Raw genomic sequence first — 23,076 nt, 5'->3', positions numbered from 1 at the left:
CCATGGACCCTCTGCACTAAGCCACAGACAGACCTCTGCCCGTTAAGATAAAGGATACTCCCACTAAGTGGCAGCAGTAGTAGGCTGTTATCCTCTAGGGGTCATATTTTCAGAACAACTGAGGGTACTGAACATCAGCCACTAAAGGGGGACTTACATCATCTGTGCCTTTCGCTACCCTTTACCCCTGCAGGCCAGGACTTAAGTGTTGTCTTAAGCAAACGTAAGAACGGCCATACTGGGTCAGACCAAAGGTCCATCTAGCCCAGTATCCTGTCTTCCGACAGTGGCTAATGCCAGGTACCCCAGAGGGAATGAACAGAACAGGTAATCACCAAGTGATCCATCCCCTGTCACCCATTCCCAGCCTCTGGCAAACAAAGGCTAGGGACACCATCCCACCAATCCTGGCTAATAGCCATTGATGGACCTATACTCCATGAATTTATGTAGTTCTTTTTTGAACCCTGTTGATAGTCTTTGGCCTTCACAACATCCTCTGGCAAGGAGTTCCACAGGTTGACACTGCGTTGTGTGAAAAAATACTTCCTTTTGTTTTTTTTGTGGCATCCAGGCTTTGTGCTAGCCCCTCTGCCAAGGGGTGAATTTCCCCACATGGTCAGGAAGGCTCATGGCCCGATTCTCTGCTGCCCTGCCTCTAGCGTAGTCATCTCCACCAGTGCAACAGGAGTGCAAAATGTAACCAGGTCAGCAGAATAGTGAGGCACACCCACCTTGCTCTGATATAAAGGATTACATATGGTGCTGGGCCTTGCATATGGTCTGATTGAAGACACGTATAAATGCATGCACACGCTTACACATGTCCATCTTGATCCCTCCATACTCCTGCAACTGACACAAGCCTGAGCCAAGCTGACTCTTCCAGGGCCAGGCTTACAATCCAGGAGTGAGCTCCGTGATGACTGTACAGAGACACCCCTTGATTTACTGTGCATAGTAAACAGCCCTGGGTAATGAATTTAATGAATTCCCCCGGCTCTGCTGCAGGAATCCTCACCGTTCACTTTGTCTGGAGAGCACCTTGATGCAGCAGCAGCTGTCTCCCTGTCTCGGGCCCTGTCAGTAATTCTGTGGAATTTATTCCAAGCATTGCTGCACACGGTGGGGATCTGGGGTGGGAGGCATGTGTCGATGAAGCAGGCCAGCAACATGAAGGGAGGAGAATGGGAGCTGCTGACAGAACTTTGCTCTCTGCACTTTGGGATTTGCTTGTTCTTAGATATTAAGATAATTGTGGGCTTTGGCCCCATTTCCCCCTTCTCTGGGGTGACACATGCCTCTGTGCAAAGGGCTCTATTCATGGAATCATAGAATATCAGGGTTGGAAGGGACCTCAGGAGGTCATCTAGTCCAACCCCCTGCTCAAAGCAGGACCAATCCCCAATTTTTGCCCCCCATCCCTAAATGGCCCCCTCAAGGATTGAACTCACAACCCTGGGTTTAGCAGGCCAATGCTCAAACCACTGAGCTATCCCTCTTCCCCCCACATTGTGGCAGGCCAGGCCTAGGATTTCCCTAAAGGAGCTGGACACCTCACTCCTGCAGGCTCCTCTGAAAATCCCAGGCCTGGACACTACAAGAAGTCCACAAAGTTCAAACTGGACGCGAGAGGCAAAGATCGCAGTGAAGACAGGCTGCTCGCAGAGACGCTGCAAGAGAGAGGTGCCGTCAGCTGGTGATTTTCAGGCACGCAAGGATTTCAAGAGTGGCCAAATGTCTCTTTGTGCCATCTGGGCAGGATGGCGCCATTCCCCCTCAGTGACGTGGCCCTGCAAATAGCTGAGCTCACAGCAGATTCTTCAGGCTTAGAAAGACAAAGCACTAGGAAATCAACTGCAAGTCAGGTTTCAGAGTAACAGCCGTGTTAATCTGTATTTGCAAAAAGAAAAGGAGGACTTGTGGCACCTTAGAGACTAACCAATTTATTTGAGCATGAGCTTTCGTGAGCTACAGCTCACTTCATCGGATGCATACCGTGGAAACTGCAGCAGACTTTATATACACACAGAGAATATGAAACGATACCTCCTCCCACCCCACTGTCCTGCTGGTAATAGCTTATCTAAAGTGATCATCAGGTTGGGCCATTTCCAGCACAAATCTAGGTTTTCTCACCCTCCATCCCCCACACAAATTCACTCTCCTGCTGGTGATAGCCCATCCAAAGTGACAACTCTCCACACAATGTGCATGATAATCAAGTTGGGCCATTTCCTGCACAAATCCAGGTTCTCTCACCCCCCTCACCCCTCTCCCAAAAACCACACACACAAACTCACTCTCCTGCTGGTAATAGCTCATCCAAAGTGACCACTCTCCCTACAATGCGCATGATAATCAAGGTGGGCCATTTCCAGCACAAATCCAGGTTTTCTCACACACACCCCCCACCCCCATACACACACAAACTCACTCTCCTGCTGGTAATAGCTCATCCAAACTGACCACTCTCCAAGTTTAAATCCAAGTTAAACCAGAACATCTGAGCGGGGGGGAGGGGGGGGTAGGAAAAAATTTCCCTATTTCCCCTTGTTTTTTCCTGACCATGACCGTGAGTTTGTGTTTTTTCCTGACCATGTGGGGAAATTCACCCCTTGGCAGAGGGGCTAGCACAAAGCCTGGCCCTGTTATCTCCCAGGCTAAGAAGCCAATTTATTTTTGTTGACATGAGTCTTGGAGTAGGACAGGGTCACTCACCAAGGTCTGTCGAGATGATTGTGCCTCATCAGGATTCATTTGCACATTGCAGCCTGCAGACAGGGAGCTGCACAGCCCATCTCCAAGCTGTGTGGCAACGGCACCGCAGAGCGCCCCTGGGCTCCGTGGGATGCGTGCTCTTGCTCTGCTGGGTGACCGGGGATAAGAGAGGCCACCGACCCAGCCACGGCCATTTAGGGGAGTCGTCGGAATGACGCACCCAGTGAAACCCATGAGTCTCTAGGGAGGCAGGTGCAAATATCCCTCGTTCCGCAGTTCGGCTTCCTAGCATTGAAGGGTATGCGAGAGCGAGTAGAGGAGTAAAACACAGAGGAGAGGGGAATGAATGCAATTAGCAGGAAAGACAGTCAGGGTCTGTGACTATGGGGACGTTGGCTACAGGCAGCCGGAGGCTGGGCAGCTTCCTGTCTCATGGTCAGGCTCTAAGGGGCTGATTCTGAATTATGTTAAAGCCATGTCTACACTGTGATGTAGCTCTTGCCACTTCTGATCCCTCCCCCTGCAGTGTGTTGGCCAGGGGCGGCATCGGGATGGACATGCAGACTTTGATGTTGATGGGAAAACTGCAGTATCCAGGGCCCAGACAGGAGTCTGTGTCTTGCCGTTGACCTGCATGATGAAGGGTCAAGCTCTGCTGATGTGCAGGGCGGCTGACACAATGCCTGAGCTGGAGTGGGGCATTTGTGCGAATTAGGTGGCATCCTCAAAACAAGATATAATTGGGAGTTAATTTGTGCACAGGACTCGAGCTGGCTACTCTGTCCCTGGGAGAATTTCATCCTGAGTGACAGCAGTGCCTCCCGTCCCATGCATCCAGAAATCTCAAACCAGGCGCTGAGGTGCCCGGACTCACGCCTGCAGCTGAAAGGAGAGAAAAGGGTATTGATTTAAAACAGGAGCAAAACTCCCCTCTTCAGAAAGCGCTGGCAAGCACGCACAACTGGCTGGCTCTTCAGGGATCGTCTCAGCCAGTTGTGCGTGACCTTAGGCTGAGGAAGAGCTGGAATGGATCTCGAAAAGGAACAAGCCTTTGAGGTGATATTCCTCCCCACCTCCCCCCAGTATTGTGCATGCTCCATTATACAACCTTGATTTCACACAGAGTTCATGCATTCACGCACACAGATGTGTGTGTACGCACACACGCACGCACGCACACAGAGGCGTGTGGTCAGAGCAGTGAACTGGGAGTAGGACTCCCAGGTTTTATTTGCAATTTTGTGACCTTGGCAAGGCTTTCCCCCACCCTCTGGGTCTCAGGTTCCCATTGTAAAGGGGAAAATGAGACCTCCTGCCTCCCAGGGCTGTTGGAGAATTAATTCATGTGTGTGAGTCACCTTTGCTGGAGTCTGAGAAGTAGAAAATGTCATGATTATTCGCAGTGCCCTGGGCTGGAATAGCAGAGGGGCTGTGGGTCAGAATCAAGGGGCCTTAGCAGAGCGGTGTGCCTGGTGGGGAGGCCGGGGCTGGAACAGCAGAAACGAGGCGCATTGTCCAAGCTGGATGTGGGAAGCCGGCACTGCCCCGGTGACCAGCCCCAGTGTCAACGTTCCTTCATTCCATAAACAATAACGTCATTCAAGAGCTGGAATTACATTTTCAAGGAAGATGCAGCCTCCTGGCTGCTGCTCCGCCAGCCTGGTGCTGGGTTGGGCTTTGCCTGCGTGTGCGCGATTGTGCTCTCTGTTGGGTCGGTGTTGGCTGGCTGCTTGGCAGAGCCCAGCCAGCGACATTTGGGATTGTGCCTTCGGCTGCTGATGCAGGTCCAGCCTTTCGCCTCCCCTGTGCACTGGTGTGACGGGGAGGCAGCTTCTCCATCTGGGCTGGAAACTCAGGGCAGCAGTGGGCCGCCTCTTGGCGGGATGCAGCAGGGGTGGAAGCCGCTGCTGAACTGGACGCTCCTGGCCAGCACTCTGGATGTCAAACCAATAGAGCGTTACCCAGCCTCCCCCTTTCCAGCAAGGCATCATGCTGCCCTTCCAGGAGCTAGACAGCAGCATAGGGAGCCAGGCAGCAGCCAGTGCAGGGCTCCAATTACCCACAGGCACGATGCTCTGGCTGCTGCTGCCAAAATACTGGGTGCTGTTCACAGTGCAACGTGCCGGTTGCTTAGCTCCTGCCCAAGGCACTCATTGGTGTATGGGCCAAATTCCAACCCAGGGAATTAAATTCTCCCACCCCAAGCCCCCTCTTCTGCAGTTTCATCTGGACACAGGATTCATCTCCACTCCCTGTCCTGACCTGCCATGCTGTGGTATGTGCTGCTAAGCAGACCAGGAATGGCATTCAGGTGCTACACAGAGTGATTACTCTGTGCCCAGAGGGAAGTTCACCCCTGTCCCACGCCAGCACAGGGCCTGGGCCAGCAGTAATCCCAGCATCGTGCACCTGCGTAACTGGAGAGTTGGCCCAAGGGTTTCAATGGGGGCTAAGCAGCAGCTAGGTTTGGGTGGGAGGGAGTTGGGTCTTGGTCTAGGGGCGGGGGGGGGCGGGTTTAAGCAGTGTCTGGCCCTTATAGGATGGAAGTGGTGCCTACAGTTTGCAAAGCACTTCGGGATCCTTCACAATGCAAGGTGCCATCTAAACCTGACGGCTGTGAGGATTGTCAAGCACAGGGCAGGGAGCTTTGGCTGCAGGTTCTGGGAGGTTGCATCCCACAGTGAAATCATTGCCTCAGAGAAAACCTCAGAACTGTGGCACACAGCCCCAATTAAATGGAGGGCGAAGCCCCGCCCAGCCATGAAAACCAGACCGTGAAGCGATCAGGATATGGAGGTGCTTGGAGTGGGCTGCGTGGAAGGTTACAGTGGCACCCATCAGGCCTGGGGAAGCTTTACTGTCAGAATAAGCAACCAGTCGGGCAGGGAGACCCAAGAGCTTTCTGAGGTGGCCATCTGGAACCAATACCAATTAGCCACGCTCAGCGGTGACGCTGTGTGACACTCCCGGAATGAACTGTCGAGCGAGACGAGAGATTTAAACGTTCCCCGTCACTTCTCTTTGGGCAGGCGGCGCCCTGGGCACAGACACAGCAGGATGCCTCGGCACCCTTCATGTCATTAAGCGTGACATAGGGCTTAGCTCTCTCACGCCCTCTCTTGCCTTAGACTTCTGGTTTCCCTCCGCCTTGCAGCTGCCAGGCGGTAACGACCTGCTCCCTGCTGAGCCGGCCAGAGGCTGCTCTGATGGCCCGTGGGAGGCAGAAGCCGGAGCTGTAACTAATGTGCTGCCATCTCTCATACGTGCCAGGGCATCCTGTCCAGCTGCCCAACAGCCAGAACAAATTACACCCGCCCCAGGGGCTTGTGCTAGCTATTGCAATGCAATTATCTACTTGCCACGCCAGGCTCTTTCTCAGCTCAGCCCTCGGTTCAGCATTATCCCGGCCAGCCGGGGTGCTTTGGATGGTGGTGGTGGGTTGCTGTGGTTACAGGTGGTTGGCAGTTACTCATCCTTGGCATCCCATAGCCTGGTATGTCTCCAGGCCCTGTTCTGGCTGTTGTTCAATGTCTTCATAAATGATCTGGAGGATGGTGTGGATTGCACCCTCAGCAAGTTTGCAGATGACACTAAACTGGGAGGAGAGGTAGATACGCCGGAGGGTAGGGATAGGGTACAGAGGGCCCTAGACAAATTAGAGGATTGGGCTGAAAGAAATCTGATGAGGTTCAACAAGGACAAGTGCAGAGTCCTGCACTTAGGACGGAAGAATCCCATGCACCGCTACAGACCAGGGACCGAATGGCTCGGCAGCAGTTCTGCAGAAAAGGACGTAGGGGTTACAGTGGACGAGAAGCTGGATATGAGTCAACAGTGTGCCGTTGTTGCCAAGAAGGCCAATGGCATTTTGGGATGTATAAGTAGGGGCATTGCCAGCAGATTGAGGGACATGATCGTTCCCCTCTATTCGACATTGGTGAGGCCTCGTCTGGAGTACTGTGTCCAGTTTTGGGCCCCACACTACAAGAAGGATGTGGAAAAATTGGAAAGAGTCCAGCAGAGGGCAACAAAAATGATTAGGGGACTGGAACACATGACTTATGAGGAGAGGCTGAGGGAACTGGGATTGTTTAGTCTGTAGAAGAGAAGAATGAGGGGGGATTTGATAGCTGCTTTCAACTACCTGAGAGGGGGTTCCAAAGAGGATGGATCTAGACTGTTCTCAGTGGTATCAGATGACAGAACAAGGAGTAATGGTCTCAAGTTGCAGTGCGGGAGGTTTAGGTTGGATATTAGGAAAAACTTTTTCACTAGGAGGGTGGTGAAACACTGGAATGCGTTACCTAGGAAGGTGGTGGAATCTCCTTCCTTAGAGGTTTTTAAGGTCAGGTGTGACAAAGCCCTGGCTGGGATGATTTAGTCGGGGATTGGTCCTGCTTTGAGCAGGGGGTTGGACTAGCTGACCTCCTGAGGTCCCTTCCCACCCTGATATTCTATAGTTCTCTGCTGGCCCTGGGGAAAGGGTGCAGGCTGCTGTGGAGTGGTGAGCACGATAAGCAGCAAGGCCCCCGTCCGCATCCTGGAAACAAGGCAGACGGTGGCAGCGGCTACTCAAGTCTGAATGTACCCAGAGTCCTGGGCAGGCAGGGCCAGCCTGTGCAGCCATCTGTGCTACCACGGCTTTGCTGCTGCTGGTACTTAAGCGGGCTTGTCTCTAGTGAGATCACAGCTAGCTTGGGCACGCCTACAGGGGGTGCAATTACACACCTCTCTTGTAATGCAGATATCCCCTTAGCCTTCCTGTGCCTGGAACTTGGGGAGAACTGCCCCTCCTTTGTCTGCATTGTCTAGATTGCAAGCTCTGGGGCAAGGACTGTCTTGCCCACTGGGTCCATGCAGCACCCAGCACTACGGGGCCTTGATCTCAGTTGCAGCCTCTAGGCGCGAGAGTAATGGAAATAATAGCAATACCTGGGCCATTGGATAATGTGAGGTGAAAAGGGCCATTAGGACCATGGTTGCTTGGATTGAACATGGCACTTTCTGTGCTGTTCGTTCTCTATCCCCAAACCAGAGGACAGAGGTAATGTGAGGGAAAGCAACACAGAGACGCCCACCTGAATTTGCAGAGAGCCTGGAACTATAGCTCCGAGGGGGGGTGGGGAAATGCCCTCGGAGTAACCTATGCAGAATGTTCCTGCCAAAAGCAGAACCTGAGAGAAGGACTTACAGCCCTTCTTCACAAACAATTTTAAATCAAAATATTTTCCAGCTGGTAACTAGCGAGCTCTGTGGGCAGACGGCTATGATTCTGCATGATATATTTATAAGGCCCATCTTTGAACAAGATGCAGGCCTGTGAGATCCAGTTGTCCAAAAGACTTCTGTAGTGAAAAAGGAATCCTCTGAATTCCAGGATTTCTAGGCCTCGCTGAGCTGCAAACAGCAGGCTCCGAAAATCCTATTTCCTTTTATGGTTCTGGGATATGAACTTTGTGGAACTTTAGCATGATCAGTTTTAATGGAATCAAAGAGATGCATAAAAAGAGTGTGTAATATGGGTTATTGCAGTTAGCCCAGGACATTAAAACAGCAGGGACTCTGGGCTGGCAATGCACTTCAGTCACTTCACTACCGACATTTAGGCCAATTTTAGGGTGCTGAATAAACAACAGGCCAGAACGGCAGAGGGAGCCGGAGGGGGGATTAGAATGGTGCTTTCTCCATTACACGAAGTATAATCAAACCAAACGGACTTTTCCCTGTCCCCCAATGCCTTGTGAGGAACAGTTTTATGAGATTGATTTGTAACTCTTCACAGTCTGCTTTGGACTTCGCTATCTTGAGTAGTTTTGCATCATCTGCAAATTATGCCACCTCACGGTTTACCCCTTTTTCCAGATCATTTATGAATATGTTGAACAGCACTGGTCCCAGTACAGACCCCTGGGGGACCCTGCTATTTACCTCTCTCCATTCTGAAAACTGACCATTTATTCCTACCCTTTGTTTCCTGTCTTTTATCCAGTTACCAGTCCAGGAGAGGACCTTCCCCCTTCTCCCATGATGGCTGACTTTGCTTAAGAGCCTTTGGTGAGGGACACCTCAGGGGGTGTCTTTGTGTTGCCTTCACTCACATCACATTCTGAAGGTTTGCTCTGCAACCAAAACAGCCAGAGACTGGCCTTTTTTATGAAAGCTGAGACTCTGACCAACAATTTGGAGGTCTGTCCTTCATGCCTGCCAAGCCGGGGACCTACCCTGTGCCCTGGGAAATACCATCTTAGAGAAATTCCAGACTGTGTTTCTAAATCCTATTCCTGAGAATGGCCCATTTCCACACAGCTGTGTTTTTGCGCCCTTCGTTATTAGCTGCCGCTTCGCTCTTTATCGCATGAAATTAAAACAGCTATTGCCTGGTGGTATGTGAGCGAGGCTCACGCTGGGGCTGGTTAGGTGGCACTGCGGCGATTAATCGCTGACGATCAATTTCCAGTAACCTCTCTTGTTTTGGCTCCTGCGAACATGCGCAGTTTGTTTCACCCAATTAAAAAAACAAACAAACAATTTCTGCCTGGGTGAGGGCGCCTGTCCAAATGGAATGGCTGACAGCTTCCTGCAGTGACCACAGCCACGGCTGGTAGAGGGCCAGACTCTGTGTCCTGGCTGGGATTTGATTAAACTGTTCATGGTACTTCTCTGGCCCACGTCACCATTAATGGACTTAGCCTCACAATGCTCCTGTAACATTGAGACTGGCTATCCCCCATGTTACATCGGAGGTACAAAGACTAGGGTCAGCATTGCCCAAGGTATTTAGGCTCCTTAGTTCCATTGATTTCTAACGGACTCGCCATGGGTCACACTGGGAGTTTGTGGCAGAGCTAGGAATCAAACCCACGTCTGCTGAGGTGCAGGCCCATACTCACCCCTCTAGACTGAACCGTGGGGGAGAGAGAAGGGTTGGACTGGGACTCAGGAGATCGGAGCTCAGTTTCTGCACTTGCCACAGACCCTTTGTGGGACCCAGGGCAAACGACTTCATCTCTTTGGGTCTCAGTTCCCCCATCTGTAAAATGGGGTTAATAACCCTTGCTTTATCTATGTAGATTGAAGCTGCTTTGGGGCAAGAGCTGTCTCTCTCACTGTTTCGGTGCAGCACCCAACACAATGGGCTCCCATCTCAACTGGGGCCTGTCGGAACACCACAATTATCAATCATACATAGTAAGAACTTTAATAGAGACAAGGCTGCACATGAGACCATGCAGAGCAATCCACCCGCATTACAGAGAGAGCGAAAGCAAAGCTCCAAGCTTCAGTATCTCTAAGTTGGATTAATCTGCTTTCCTTCCTCACCAATGTTTTTTGCTTTGACCTGGCAAGATGTTCTTCTGTGGATTGTGCATAATGACTTAGAAGACATGGCTGGAAAGCAATTTAGGGAGAAAAGCGTAATAATTGTCTGTCTGATTTTATCCAAGCTTTATGAGAGCAGATAACCTTGAATAAGCAATGTACTCAATTACCTCTTGGTACATGCATGCTCAGAAATAAAGGAATTTGTCTGCTTCTAACGGACATGCCACGTACTAGACATTGGATTGTGCAGAAGTAAACAAGGCACTCAACTCGAAGCCCTCAGGAAAAGAGGGATCTTAGTGCACTAAAGAAAAAAATATTTGCCATAAATAAATAAACACAGCTTTAAAATCCACCAAGCTCTGAGATACCACTGGGACCAAAAGGGCGAGCTGGCTGTGATTAGGAGTAATACATCTGATTTCAGAGAGGTGAGACTCATGTGAAAGTAAAAATAATTTACTAGGTAGCATCACACTTGGTCTGTTGGTTTGCTAGAGATCAGCTGGCTGGGGGAATATGGGAGTCAGTGAAGCTGCTGTGCTGGGAAAAATTGTGCCTTTACTTTGCCAGTAATATATAATTAATTCTTTGTTCATAGTATTATTTATGTGGTAGCGATGAGAGGGCTCACATGGGCCAGGGCCTGCTTGTGCCAGGTGCTGCATGGCCACAGAGTGAGAGACCAGTTTGAGGTCAGCTTCCAGTTTGTGTTCAGTTCCTGTTAATCCCTCGTCCCAAATTCAGACTGAGGGGTTAGTGGGTAGCAGAGGAAGGCATGGCCTCGAAGTTCGGCTTTCAGCAGGCCCGGTGTCTGTTCCCAGCTCTGCTATGCCACAGCCTCCTTGTGTGACCACTTCCCCTCCCCATCCCTCAGCCATCCCATCTGCAAAATAGGGATAAAATCTGTCCTTTTCTCTCATCGTCTCTGTATTTAGACTGCCAGCTCTCTGGGGCAGAAGCTGCCTCTCTCAAAGCATTTGTGCAGCACCTGGAGCAATGGGGCCCCATCCCCAGCTGGCGGCTGGCTATTGCAATGCAAAGCGGGATAGTGAGTATATGGCGGATGGGAAGAGGTGACAGCTTGGAGAAGGAAGATTTGAAAGCCCAGTATTCTGAGGCCAGGTCTATGCTCAAAGGTTAAGTCGAACCAGCTGTGTTGCTCAGGGGGTGTGAAAAATCCACCCCGAGTGATGTAGGTAAGCCGATCTAACCCCTGATGTAGATTGCACTAGGTTGACAGAATTCATCCGTTGAGCTAGCTCCTGCCTTTCAAGGAAGTGGATTAACTACGCCAGTGGGGGAACCCCTCCTGTCACTGTAGCGAGTGTCTACTCTGAAGCTGCCACTGTGGGGCTGTAGCATTTCAAGTGTAGACAAGCCCTAAGTCCTGGAGGAATCCAGTTTGGCGTGGAGCGGCTGCAGACGGGAGGTTGGCTTAGTGTTGTGCTCGCCTCCAAACCGGGGCGGGGCTTTATTTGGCATAAGCACCAGAAATGTCAGTGATTATAGGAACCCTCTGGAGTCAGAAAGCCTGGGTGGGGAGCCTCCAGGGGAGAGAACTTCCAGGCAGGGCGGTGGGAGCAGATACCGTAGAAACAACCCAGCTTCTTCACACCTGGGGTCAAAAACCTGTTGGCTTTCGGGTGAAAGTCCAGGTGGGATGTTTGCTGTCCCATGACTGCCAAGAGACACTGTGGGCCAGAATTTACTACAGGGCCAGGGGCCTGTGCACCCACTGACCCCACTAACTTCAGTGCAAACTGTGGTTGCTCAGAACCTTGGAAACCCAGGCTGTGGATTTTCCACCAACAATTTTTGCCTCCCTTTTTACACATTCACATTTGCTGTTGCAACTGGCTGTGCTGGCATGAATGGCCAGACACTTGCTTTGCATTTGCATGCACAAATAGCTGTTGGCCTGCACAGAGCCTGAAAATCACATCGTGTTGCAACGATAACAGTATTATTATATTGTTGTTCTTTATCATCTCTGCAGTCTATTTTTTTTTTCCTGCCAACACACCTTCCTTCAGAGTTCCCACACTCACTGAAGAAAGGGAACATGGCGTTAATTTTGCATCATGCCCTGCTGGGTATTTTTAAAACTACATAAAACATGGGTTTCTTTTCTGTTTCTCATTGGGCAACGTGATGTGTTACCGAGACCGTTTGGCCTCACGCAGTGACGCACCTGGGATAAATTCCACTCCATGCCTTCTGCTGGCCAAGATGTGCAATTCCTCAGTTGGGAAACCCCAGAACTGAGCTGGGTTGGTTTTTTGTTTTTTATAAAATTGGCCTTTTTTAAAAAACGAATCTTTTCATGAAAAAAACTGCCAACATTATCAAAATGTTTCATTCTTCACAAAAAATGCTGTGATTTTTGTTTTTAAATAAAAAGTTATCAGAATTGTTCTTTTCCCCAAATCTGGGTTTTTATGAAAAAAAAAATTACATTAAAAGAATTCATTTAAAGCTCTGACATGGCGAGTAACAGATCTGTTTTTGTTGTGAAGACTTCAAAACAACCTCAAAGTGTTGAAATTTTTAGCAAAACTCATTTCCCCACCAGCTGTATGACAGACCAAATGGAAAGCAAACGGAGACTGGTGGTGGTGGGGAATAAAGAGGGGGCATGATCATTCGAGGCCATCCCCTCCCTGGTGTCATGGTGGTGTTAGCTATGGTTCATGTCCCTGGTGTGTGCTCCTTGACGGCCTCATGCTAGGAGATATGAGCGGGCAGCAGAGTAGGGCTCTCCTGAGTCTTTGTGTTACAGGGCCAATTACTATAACTGGGCAAGGCTGCATCTTTATGGTCCAGCATAAGAGGCAGGTAGGAACCGCACAGCCCCTGGAGGAGGCATTCCCCACGGATCTCTCCCGTTATTTTATTATTATTATTATCTGTGTTATGGGTAGCTCCGAGAGGCCCTAGCCAGGATCAAGATCCTCTAGGATCAGAGCCTCCTTGCAGACTCAGTCTTCTCTCACTACCACCAGGCCAAATCAGGAGTGACACACCACCCAAGCCCATGCAGTTACACTGGTGTCAATCAGGAGTGACACCATCCAAGCCTGTGGACTGGGAGGGAATGGGGGAGATCTGGGCTAAGAGTGTGTTTGAATCAGGGCTTGATGAGTCACCTCAGCACAGTCTCCGCCTCTCATGTTGACAGGCCATTTGGAGGCTGAGCCACGGCGCTTTGCCTTAGACTTGTTATCCAGTGACAGCATCTCAGCCTGGGGGCCAATATTGTCTGACAAAACACTAATAACACCCACGTTGCCATCTGGGAGGCAACAAGGACGTTTCCTGTCAGGGCCGAGGATCCCGCCCTGCTGTGCCGTGGTGGCTATTTTTGGAGGAAGCCCAGCCTGTGGGATGGGGAGCGCGCCCTGGCCCGCAATATCCCTGCTGGAATATTGGGATATTTTCGGCCAAAGAACCCCCAATCCCCTGCGGAGGTGGAGCACGCTCCGCCAAGGAATGGGTGTTAGCTGTCCGGCAGAGGGACAGGGATGAAACACAAGGAACAATTAGCCAAAACGGGCCTGCGAACAAGACTCGTGAGGGTGTTTCTCTTGCAGAGAGGATTATTACAGGCTGGACGTCTCCTGGCCAGGAGACAGTAGCTGAAACGCCTCGTACCGGGGGGAGCAGAAGCCGCAGAACTGGCTTGTGCAGAGTCACAGGCCGGTTATTGCTAATATTATGTCAGTGTTTCGAGGTCTTGGCTGAGATTAGGGCTCTTGTTGGGCCGGGGGCTGCACGTACCAATCCCCGAGGCTGTCAGAAATGCAGGATCCGCAGGGCTGCCCACTGCGAGCTCTTGCTTCTCCGCGGTAGGCATTCTCATGTAGCAAGAGCATGATGTACCTGCCTTATCCAGCAGTTTACGTTGCTGTTGTTGACTGCCTTGTTCGTCCCCAGCAGCTCAGCGTGTCGGGGAGCAGTCGGGCCGGCTAATGCAACGTGATGGCTTCTCTTCTGGCACAGCCCCTCTGCTCCTTCACTCCCTGTCAGCCTGCCTTTGTGGGATCAGGTTGAGAAGGACGTACACTGGTACCTACTGAGTCTTGCAGGTGTATTAATGATGAGGAGGGGGGTGCAGTAGCTTTGTTGTTACCTTGGCGCATTTCCCCCACTGAACCCACAGTCCCCCCACCTCCCATCGCGCTTAAGAGTTGCATTGATTATTGCGTCACCTTGTTTAGTTATGTGATTTGAGCAGCCACAAGAGGTGCCAGGGATTCGGCTCTAGGCTGCTTTGCCCCCAGTTACAACATGCAGGACGTGGACGCAAAGCAGCCAGAAGTCATGCGTTTCCCAACCCACAGAGGAACATATTCCAAGCCAAAATCACACCCCCACTGAGACTCCAAGCCCCTTTGCAAGGTAGCTGCTCACCAGGAGCATGGAGCCTGGCCATTCTGGGCTGATTTTCAGAAGTGCTGAATACCTGCAGCTGGACTGAAAATATCGACCAGCTGCGGGATTCAGGCTTTGGGGTGAGGCAGAAGGTAACATGGATGCTACTCGGCACATGGATTTTGTATAACTGGCAGAGGTGTGAGTTTTTTTCAGCTTATTCCCCTTCCCGTACAGGAGTAGCGACACTGATACAAAGCACCTTTTCCATTGGGATACCTGTGCCTTTGCTAACAGGGTTGTACCGCTTTAACTACACGTGTGTGTTAAGCAGTGTGACTTCTGTGGGTAGATGAGCCTGCAGGTACTATTGGGAGAAACGGAGATGCGTAAGGCCTTGTCTGTATTACTGACATTGTCAGTTCTCTGCGGCATGATCATCATCTTGTTTTGTGTTTGTACAGCGCCTGGCACAATGGGGTCCTGGTCCATGACAAGGGGCTAGGTGCTACCATAATACACCAAATAGCAATAGAAATAGCTTTTGATATGGTCTCCCACAGTATTCTTGCCAGCAAATTAAAGAAGTATGGGCTGGATGAATGGACTATAAGGAGGATAGAAAGTTGGCTAGATTGTCGGGCTCAATGGGTAGTGATCAATGGCGCCATGTCTAGTTGGCAGCCGGTATCAAGGGGAGTGTCCCAAGGGTCGGTCCTGGGGCCGGTTTTGTTCAATATCTTCATAAATGATCTGGAGGATGGCGTGGATTGCACCCTCAGCAAGTTTGCAGATGACACTAAACTGGGAGGAGAGGTAGATACGCTGGAGGGTAGGGATAGGATACAGAGAGCCCTAGACAAATTAGAGGATTGGGCCAAAAGAAATCTGATGAGGTTCAACAAGGACAAGTGCAGAGTTCTGCACTTAGGACGGAGGAATCCAATGCACCGCTACAGACCAGGGACCGAATGGCTCGGCAGCAGTTCTGCAGAAAAGGACCTAGGGGTGACAGTGGACGAGAAGCTGGATATAAGTCAACAGTGTGCCCTTGTTGCCAAGAAGGCTAACGGCATTTTGGGCTGTATAAGTAGGGGCATTGCCAGCAGATCGAGAGGCGTGATTGTTCCCCTCTATTCGACATTGGTGAGGCCTCATCTGGAGTACTGTGTCCAGTTTTGGGCCCCACACTACAAGAAGGATGTGGACAAACTGGAGAGAGTCCAGCGAAGGGCAACAAAAATGATTAGGGGACTGGAACACATGACTTATGAGGAGAGGCTGAGGGAACTGGGATTATTTAGTCTGTGGAAGAGAAGTATGAGGGGGGATTTGATAGCTGCTTTCAACTACCTGGAAGGGGGTTCCAAAGAGGATGGATCTAGACTGTTCTCAGTGGTATCATATGACAGAACAAGGAATAATGGTCTCAAGTTGCAGTGGGGGAGGTTTTTCACTAGGAGGGTGGTGAAACACTGGAATGCGTTACCTAGGGAGATGGTGGAAAATCCTTCCTTTTGAGGTTTTTAAGGTCAGGCTTGACAAAGCCCTGGCTGGGATAATTTAGTTGGGGATTGGTCCTGCTTTGAGCAGGGAGTTGGACTAGATGACCTCCTGAGGTCCCTTCCAACCCTGATATTCTATGATTCTATGAAATGTACAGTGCCTGGCACAGTAGAGAGCCTGGCCCTGGGCTGGGGTGGTGCTACCATAATACACCTAATAGCAATAGAAATGTACAGCGGGGTTCTGGACCATGACTAGGGCTCCTAAGTGCTATGGTAACACAAATAATAATAACAGTCACATCAGTTTAACTCATTTGATTTAATTTAATTTAATTTAATTTAAAATCAAATGAGTTAAACAGTGGTGCCAATCCCAGTTTAAACCAGTTTCACCCTTTTGTAAATCAGTTCAGGTTGCACTGGTAATTATCAAATTAAGTGAAACTGATGTAGGAGTTAAATCAGTTAATGTGTCTACGTTAGGGGTTAAACTAAACTAGTTTAGACCCAGTTTAGTTAAACCGACACAACTTTTCTAATAGAGGCCAGGCCTTTATAGACCCATACGTCACACAGAGAGGGGTCCTTTATAGATGGTTGAAATGCAAATGAGCTGAGTTGGTGATGACTGTCTCTGACTCAGGCTAACAAAGGGCAGGAAAGGGTTAGCACTTTCAGTTTCTTGACAAGTGAGCTCTTGGTCCAAACGTGCAGGCTGCCGCACCTTGTGGAATATGGGATCCCGAAACCTCTCTGAGCCTAGAAATATGCTGTGTCCTTTAAACCCCATGTAACAGGACTAAGTCTGAGTTCAGAATTGGTCTGTCTTCCTGAGATAAGTTCTGATGACATGCTGGACAAGGCAGTAAAAGAAGTACTGCATAGCTAATTAAGAATTTATATAGAACACTCTCTCTCTTCTCCGTCTCCCCCCCACACACACAAAATTTATGTCCCCAGGTCTCTATGATACCCATGATGAAGCAGCAGACTCTCTGGCCAAGATGTTGGAAGACTGTCTGCGTGACACCTTTCTTCATGGCGCTTCTGCTCTGAGAAATGCTTGTCCGCAAACAAGGACATGTGAAGTGGTGTCATGCAGAGGATTGCAAGACTGCTTCTTCTAAGGATAATTATCTCCATTCTCTGCATAATTACCCTGTGCAGAGGGCATATTTTTGTATATTCGTGTTATACGAGGAAGCATTAACTAGGCTGGCTCCTGCTGTGCCAAGTGGAGCAGATTCTTCCAGGTAAAATAATGCAGCGGCCGCACTCTGAGCATGCCCAAGTAATGTCCTAACAAGCCAGTGAATTAAAAGCAAGGCAGCACGGGTGGGTGGCAGAGGGATTAGCAATGGGTGGGTTAAACAGCCTTGCCCAAAGCACTGAACAATGTTTGAATCGGAAATTAACTTGGGAAGAGGCAGAAGCCCGCCAGGAAAGAAAACCCTCATGCTAAATGCTGGGGACTTTGCAACCACATCTCCTAAGGCAGCTGCCTCCTCCGCATTAGCGTGCCTTTCTTGCTGGGCTTGGATCTGAGCGCACCATTCAGATAACTCCTTTCCCCAGATGAGTGAGACAATTTCACGCCCTCCTAATTGCCTGCCTGCCCATCCAAGAAGCAAAACCATCCTTCAACCGTGTGGCTGTTTGTTTCAGCAGAGTTTGCCACGGCTTTAAATAAGGATTCTCTCCTCACCCTATAATGGGATCAGGCAGTTTACATGCCGGGACTCATATTTCCTGCACAAAGAGGGCTGGTGCATGGTTTGTGCCAGGTGATGGGACAAGAGTTGAGTTTCTCTGGTGATTTCTATTCTATTCTATTCTATTCTATTTGGGGTCGTATCCCACCTTCATTACCCCATCTGAACGCCCTGATAAGTACTTTAAGTGATGTGAGTAACGTCTGGTCTGTGTGGTTCATTCTCTCTCGTCCTCTCCCCCGGGGGAGAATTGGGAGCCGTGGCGGATCGTTTGGATTGTCTCAATGTCCACTCTGCTCTGCGTTTGTTAGAGAAGGCAGGTAGGAGGAATGGGCCTTGTACTTGGAACGGAAGGCAGTGAGGTTGGTGATGATAGCTCCTGCAGGAGTTCGTTCCACAATCTCAGCCTGGCACCTGAGAGAGCTCCGTCTGCTGCACGGTTTTACCCTGATGGCAGGAAGTTCCCTTGCGAGAGATGAACAAAGTTGTCAGCCACAGACCCTACCCCAGAGCCCTGGGCTGTTTTAGGTACCCAGGGTCCACGTCACGAGTACCTTGAAGATAAGGGCTGAGATCTTGACTTGCTACTCTGGGAAGCAAGTGAAGAGAAAGGAGGATGGGACTGATGTGCAGCTAGGGAGAGGCTCTGCCGTGTTCTGTACTCACTGGAGTTTCTGGTGCAGAAGGTTAAAGCTCCATTAAACCAAAGATCCGCTCCTAGGGTGAAATACAGCCGTGTGCAGAGGGACCAGCTCCAGGGCTAGATGACATGTGCCTGCCGATGGGGGAGGGGTGGAGCAGAGTGAGGGCATGTGGCTTCAGCAGTGTTACTGAGCATCCTCAGTACAAGCCAAGCAGCGAATCGGAGGGCACATGGGACCCCGCATGCGACCCCTATGCATCGCCTCTCACTGTGGCGGCTGGGGGTGACAGGCAGCAGCAGCCACGGCAAGGGACTCTCCGGGACTGAACGGAAACAAACCCTATTCCTCACTTTGCACATCCTCTCTCTGAACCCGGCAGCCTCCCCGGGGCGGGAGCAACTCCAACCCCACCTGGAGACCTCCAGCGGCAACAGGCGGTACGGCACCCAGCAATACATTAGCCATGTAGTATAGCAGAGGGATGGAAATTGGTGGAATTGAGCCCTGTTAGCTACTGATCGCCTGCTGCTCCTTCATGCATGGTCTCTGTACCATTTACATGGCACTTTATCCCTCATTCAAGGACCAGGTACCGTTTAAACCCAATTTCAGCCCTCCGCATTTCCTCGATTCATAGATGTGCCCATTCGATCATCTAGTCTGAGCTTCTGCATCCCACAGGCCCCGTTATTTCCTCCAGTTACTCCTGTACTGAGCCCAGGGACTGGTGTCTGGCTGTAGCGTCTCTTCCAGAAAGGCCTCTAGTCTTGGTGTGAAGACACCAAGCAATGGAGAACTGCCTCGTCTCCTGGTAGTTTGTTCCAGTGGTTAATTACCCTCGCTACTGAAAATGCATGCCTTGTTTCTAACTTCTTATTCCCCAAAAGCTCTTTTTAAAGACAGAACCTTAAAGAAAGTGAAAGAAAGTCTCTCCTTTCCTGCGGTGCGACAGATTGGCCAAGATTCCCAGGTGACAGATAATTCATCCCTTTGCAAATTGTAACAGATCAGCTTAGATGGATGCAGAGATGATAGAGATTTGCTGGTCAACAGGGAATATATTTTAATGGCATTTTCATTAGATCTAATATATATATATATATGACATCTCGGATCCCTCCCCCACCTTCCCTCTCTCCTCAGTCATGGCAAGTGGGTTTGTTGTTCGGAAGGAAATATTCATTTGGCTTTGCACATATCACATTATACCTGCACTGAACATGTATCATGGTCCATTAGCGTTGTTTTGCATCCTGTGCTCCATTAACTCTGCTTCAAAAAATGCGAGCGGAAAATGCAGGCAGTTTGAAGGGCGGAGCAGTGGCATGTTTCTGGTAGAATCAGCTGGACAGCAAAGGAATGAACGCACATGGCACTGTCCTCGCATCTCCTCCCAGGGAGTCTCTGCTTTAGGACAAACGTTGGCATCACTATTGTTAAATTGCCCCTGCTGGGGTCAGAAGCCAGGTTTGCTCTCACGACTTCCAGTGCTGAAATCATGGACCGCTATCCCTTGAGCTAAGCTCTCTACCTTAGTTACTTATATGGTACCCACTATTGTAGGAGAGCACCTCACCATCTTTAGTACGTTTATCCTCACTGTGCAGTAGGGCAGTGCTAGGATCCCCATTTCACAGATGGGGAACTGAGGCACAGGGATGCCAAGACCATGCTTACACTAACTGCAGCTGTAGCATCGTAGCGTAGACCTCGCCTACATCAACGGAAGGGTTTTTCCATCACTGTAGGTAATCCCACCTCGCTGAGTGGTGTAGTTAGGTCAACAGCAGATTTCTTCTGTCAGCCTGGCCAGGGCTACACTGGACGTTAGATCGGCTTCACTATGGTGCTCAGTGGTATGAATTTTTCAACCCGAGAGACGTAGATATGTCAATCGAACTGTTGTGTAGACCAGGCCTCAGTGACTGGCTCAAGGTCCTCAGGAAGTCTGCATCAGAGGAGGCAATTGAAGCCAAGGCTAGTCCCCTAACCACTGAACCATCCTATCTGGCAGCTGTAGTAGTCTGTTATCCTTTTAGAGAGGGAAGCCTCTGCATAGGCATTAAACTTCTTCATAAGTAAGTAAACCAGAATTGTATTACTGACTGTAGCAGCTGGGTTTGTATCTCTTTTCTGTCTCTTAATACCAGCAGAATTTTAAAGCATGCCTTTCCCTGAAGTCCTGACGTTCCCTAAGGAGATTCAGGGCTGGGCCTTCAGCTGGTATAAATCAGCTTTGCTGCAGCACTGTCAATATAGCTCTGCTTATTGACAGTAGCTAAGGATGGGGATCCTCTGAATCTGGAGTGGGAGCAGGCAGGAGAACCAAAGCTGACTCTTACCGACGATCAGAAACTGCTGCTGCAGTCCCCTGGATGCTGATGCCCGTGCAGCACGGCACCCCGCACTCTCCCCCACACTCTGGCAATACACAGCAGGAACTCGGGGGTGCATGATGAGACTGGGTGCCAGGATCCTGGCTAGTGGCTCCTTTTGGGGAAAAGCCCTTAAGCTTGTAACTGTGAAGGATGGCGGCACCACTTCTGAGCCACCTCGTGCAGCCGGCCAGTTAATCAGAGACCAGAACAAGGGTTACAGGTCTGTGGGCAGAACAGGAGGCTAGAAACCTACCCCAGCCCCATAGTGCTGAGCGCCTCTGGCCCATTCAGCTTCTGGCAGGGAACATGCTCCCATAGTACAGAAAACACAACTGTGCAGGCAGCTTTGGGGAGGGGCTAGGTTGTGGCGCTCTCTGAGTGTCCTGTGGAAGTTAGAGCCAGAAGTAATCTCCTGGCTAGAGCTGCCTGGCATATTGTATAGGCTTTGTCCTGCAGGCAGCTGCCCCGGCAAGCTTTACTCTCAGGAGCCCCTTATTCCAATTAAAAGACACAAGAGTGAATGCCTCTGTGGTGCCCAGAGTGACGGAACGGCAGCCTGCTGCTAGCAGAGAAGCCAGTGTCTGGCTGCTGCTCTCCCCACCAAGGAAAAGGACTGGACATGGGGGGAGGGATAGCTCAGTGGTTTGAGCATTGGCCTGCTAAACCCAGGGCTGTGAGTTCAATCCTTGAAGGCGTTGTAGGGTCCGGGGCAAAAATTGGGGATTGGTCCTGCTTTGAGCAGGGGATTGGACTAGATGATCTCCTGAGGTCCCTTCCAACCCTGATATTCCATGATTCTATGTCTCCCCAGCACTCTTCAAAGGGCTCTTTTCCTTTTCCAGTGTGAATTTAGTACTGGTGAAAGGTGACAGATTGTCAGCCCTGGAGCCTGAGGGGCTGATCTTCCGGCCTCATCTCAACACAGAAGTTGTCCTGGGTACTTGCCCACACATGCATGCGGGGGCAGGAGGTGCGATTGCAGCACCTTCAGACATAGCCAAGCTATAGCTAAGCCAGCCTGAGTACCAGTAACAGCAGCCTGGGCTGTTCGAACGTGTACCCTGGGTCCTGGGTGAGCACAGGCCGTCTGTGCAGCTGCCCCTGCTGCCGGGGCGACCCTGCTATGGGTACTTGAGCTAGCTCGATCAAAGCTTACCCTGGGTGCGTCTACACGAACTGCCACCCCACTTCCCTTGGCAGTGTAGATGTACCATCTCCGCCCACGCACACAGGGCCCCACCTGCCAGGCAGCGTGCCTCTCTAGCGCTTGTTGGGCAGCAGGAAAAATTATTTACCAATTGTCGAAAAGGTGAGAGTGACTGACCTGGTGAGAAGCGTTTGAGCGATGGACAGGGCTGGGGGAATAGTGGGGAAGCAGATTTGCTAACACTTTATTTGACAACTGGTGAGGGCATTAGGATAGGCAAAGAGAGAGTTCAGACTCCTGGGTTCTCCTTCTGTGACTGAGTGGGGAGTAGGGTCTGGGGTTTAGAGCAAGGGACACAAGGAGACAGGACACCTGGGTTCTATTCCTGGCCCTAACTTTGACTAGTTATGAGGTCAAGCACCATGAGAGGGGCAAATGTAGGCATGAGAGAGTGAGTGGGGGAGGTGATGTGTACACAAGGGGAAGGTTGTGTTGGTCTCAAAGCCCACACATTAGCTGTATCTACAGCATTGCAAAGACGTGCGTAAATGAGGAAATCAGAACCACAATACATTTTAATAAGACAAAACAAATCCCTAGCGTTATTCAGTTTCATGGCACTATATATGTTAGCTGAGAAAAGAAAAAACAGATACACCAGAGGGCAGGCTGTTCTCTGAGGGGAAGGAGAAAGAAATCATCCATGTGCCAGTGAAGTGAAGATGGAAAAATATCTCATGTGTGTGGTGATTTAACAGAATGGCTAGTAAGGTGGGAATGTGCTGCATGGGGACCAGAAGATGAAGACAAGGCGTTCAGTGATGTTTGGAGGCAGAAACTTTGTGTGCATCCATAGTGCTTTATAAATCAGAGACCTGGCTTTGCAGAATGAATTGAGCACCTCTGGTCTTCAGACAAGAGTGCTGGCTTGGCCAGAGTCCTCTGCCAGAGCTGGAAACAGAGCCCAGGAGTCCAGGCACCATGTCGCTCCCCCTCCCCCCACCCCCCAGTCTACCCCCATTCCCCTCCCAAAGCTGGGAATAGAACCCAGGAGTCCAGACACCATATGTTCCCCGCAGTCTAACTTCTAGGCACCTCTCCCCTCCCCTCGCTGGGAAGACAACCCAGGAGTCCTGGCTCGGAGGGAGGGTGTGTAGGGAAGAGAGAGGCCCCCCGTGTGTCCAGCACTGTAGCAATAATTTCCAATTCAGTGCATTTCAATCAGCTCCTTTCGCGTCAGCGCTGCTCAGCCAGGCTGAGCCAAGTCAG

The sequence above is a fragment of the Lepidochelys kempii genome, chromosome 23 (assembly GCF_965140265.1).
Source record: "Lepidochelys kempii isolate rLepKem1 chromosome 23, rLepKem1.hap2, whole genome shotgun sequence".
NCBI lineage: Eukaryota > Metazoa > Chordata > Testudines > Cheloniidae > Lepidochelys > Lepidochelys kempii.
The sequence above is the reverse complement of the archived record's forward strand: the minus strand, read 5'-3'. Positions refer to the sequence as shown.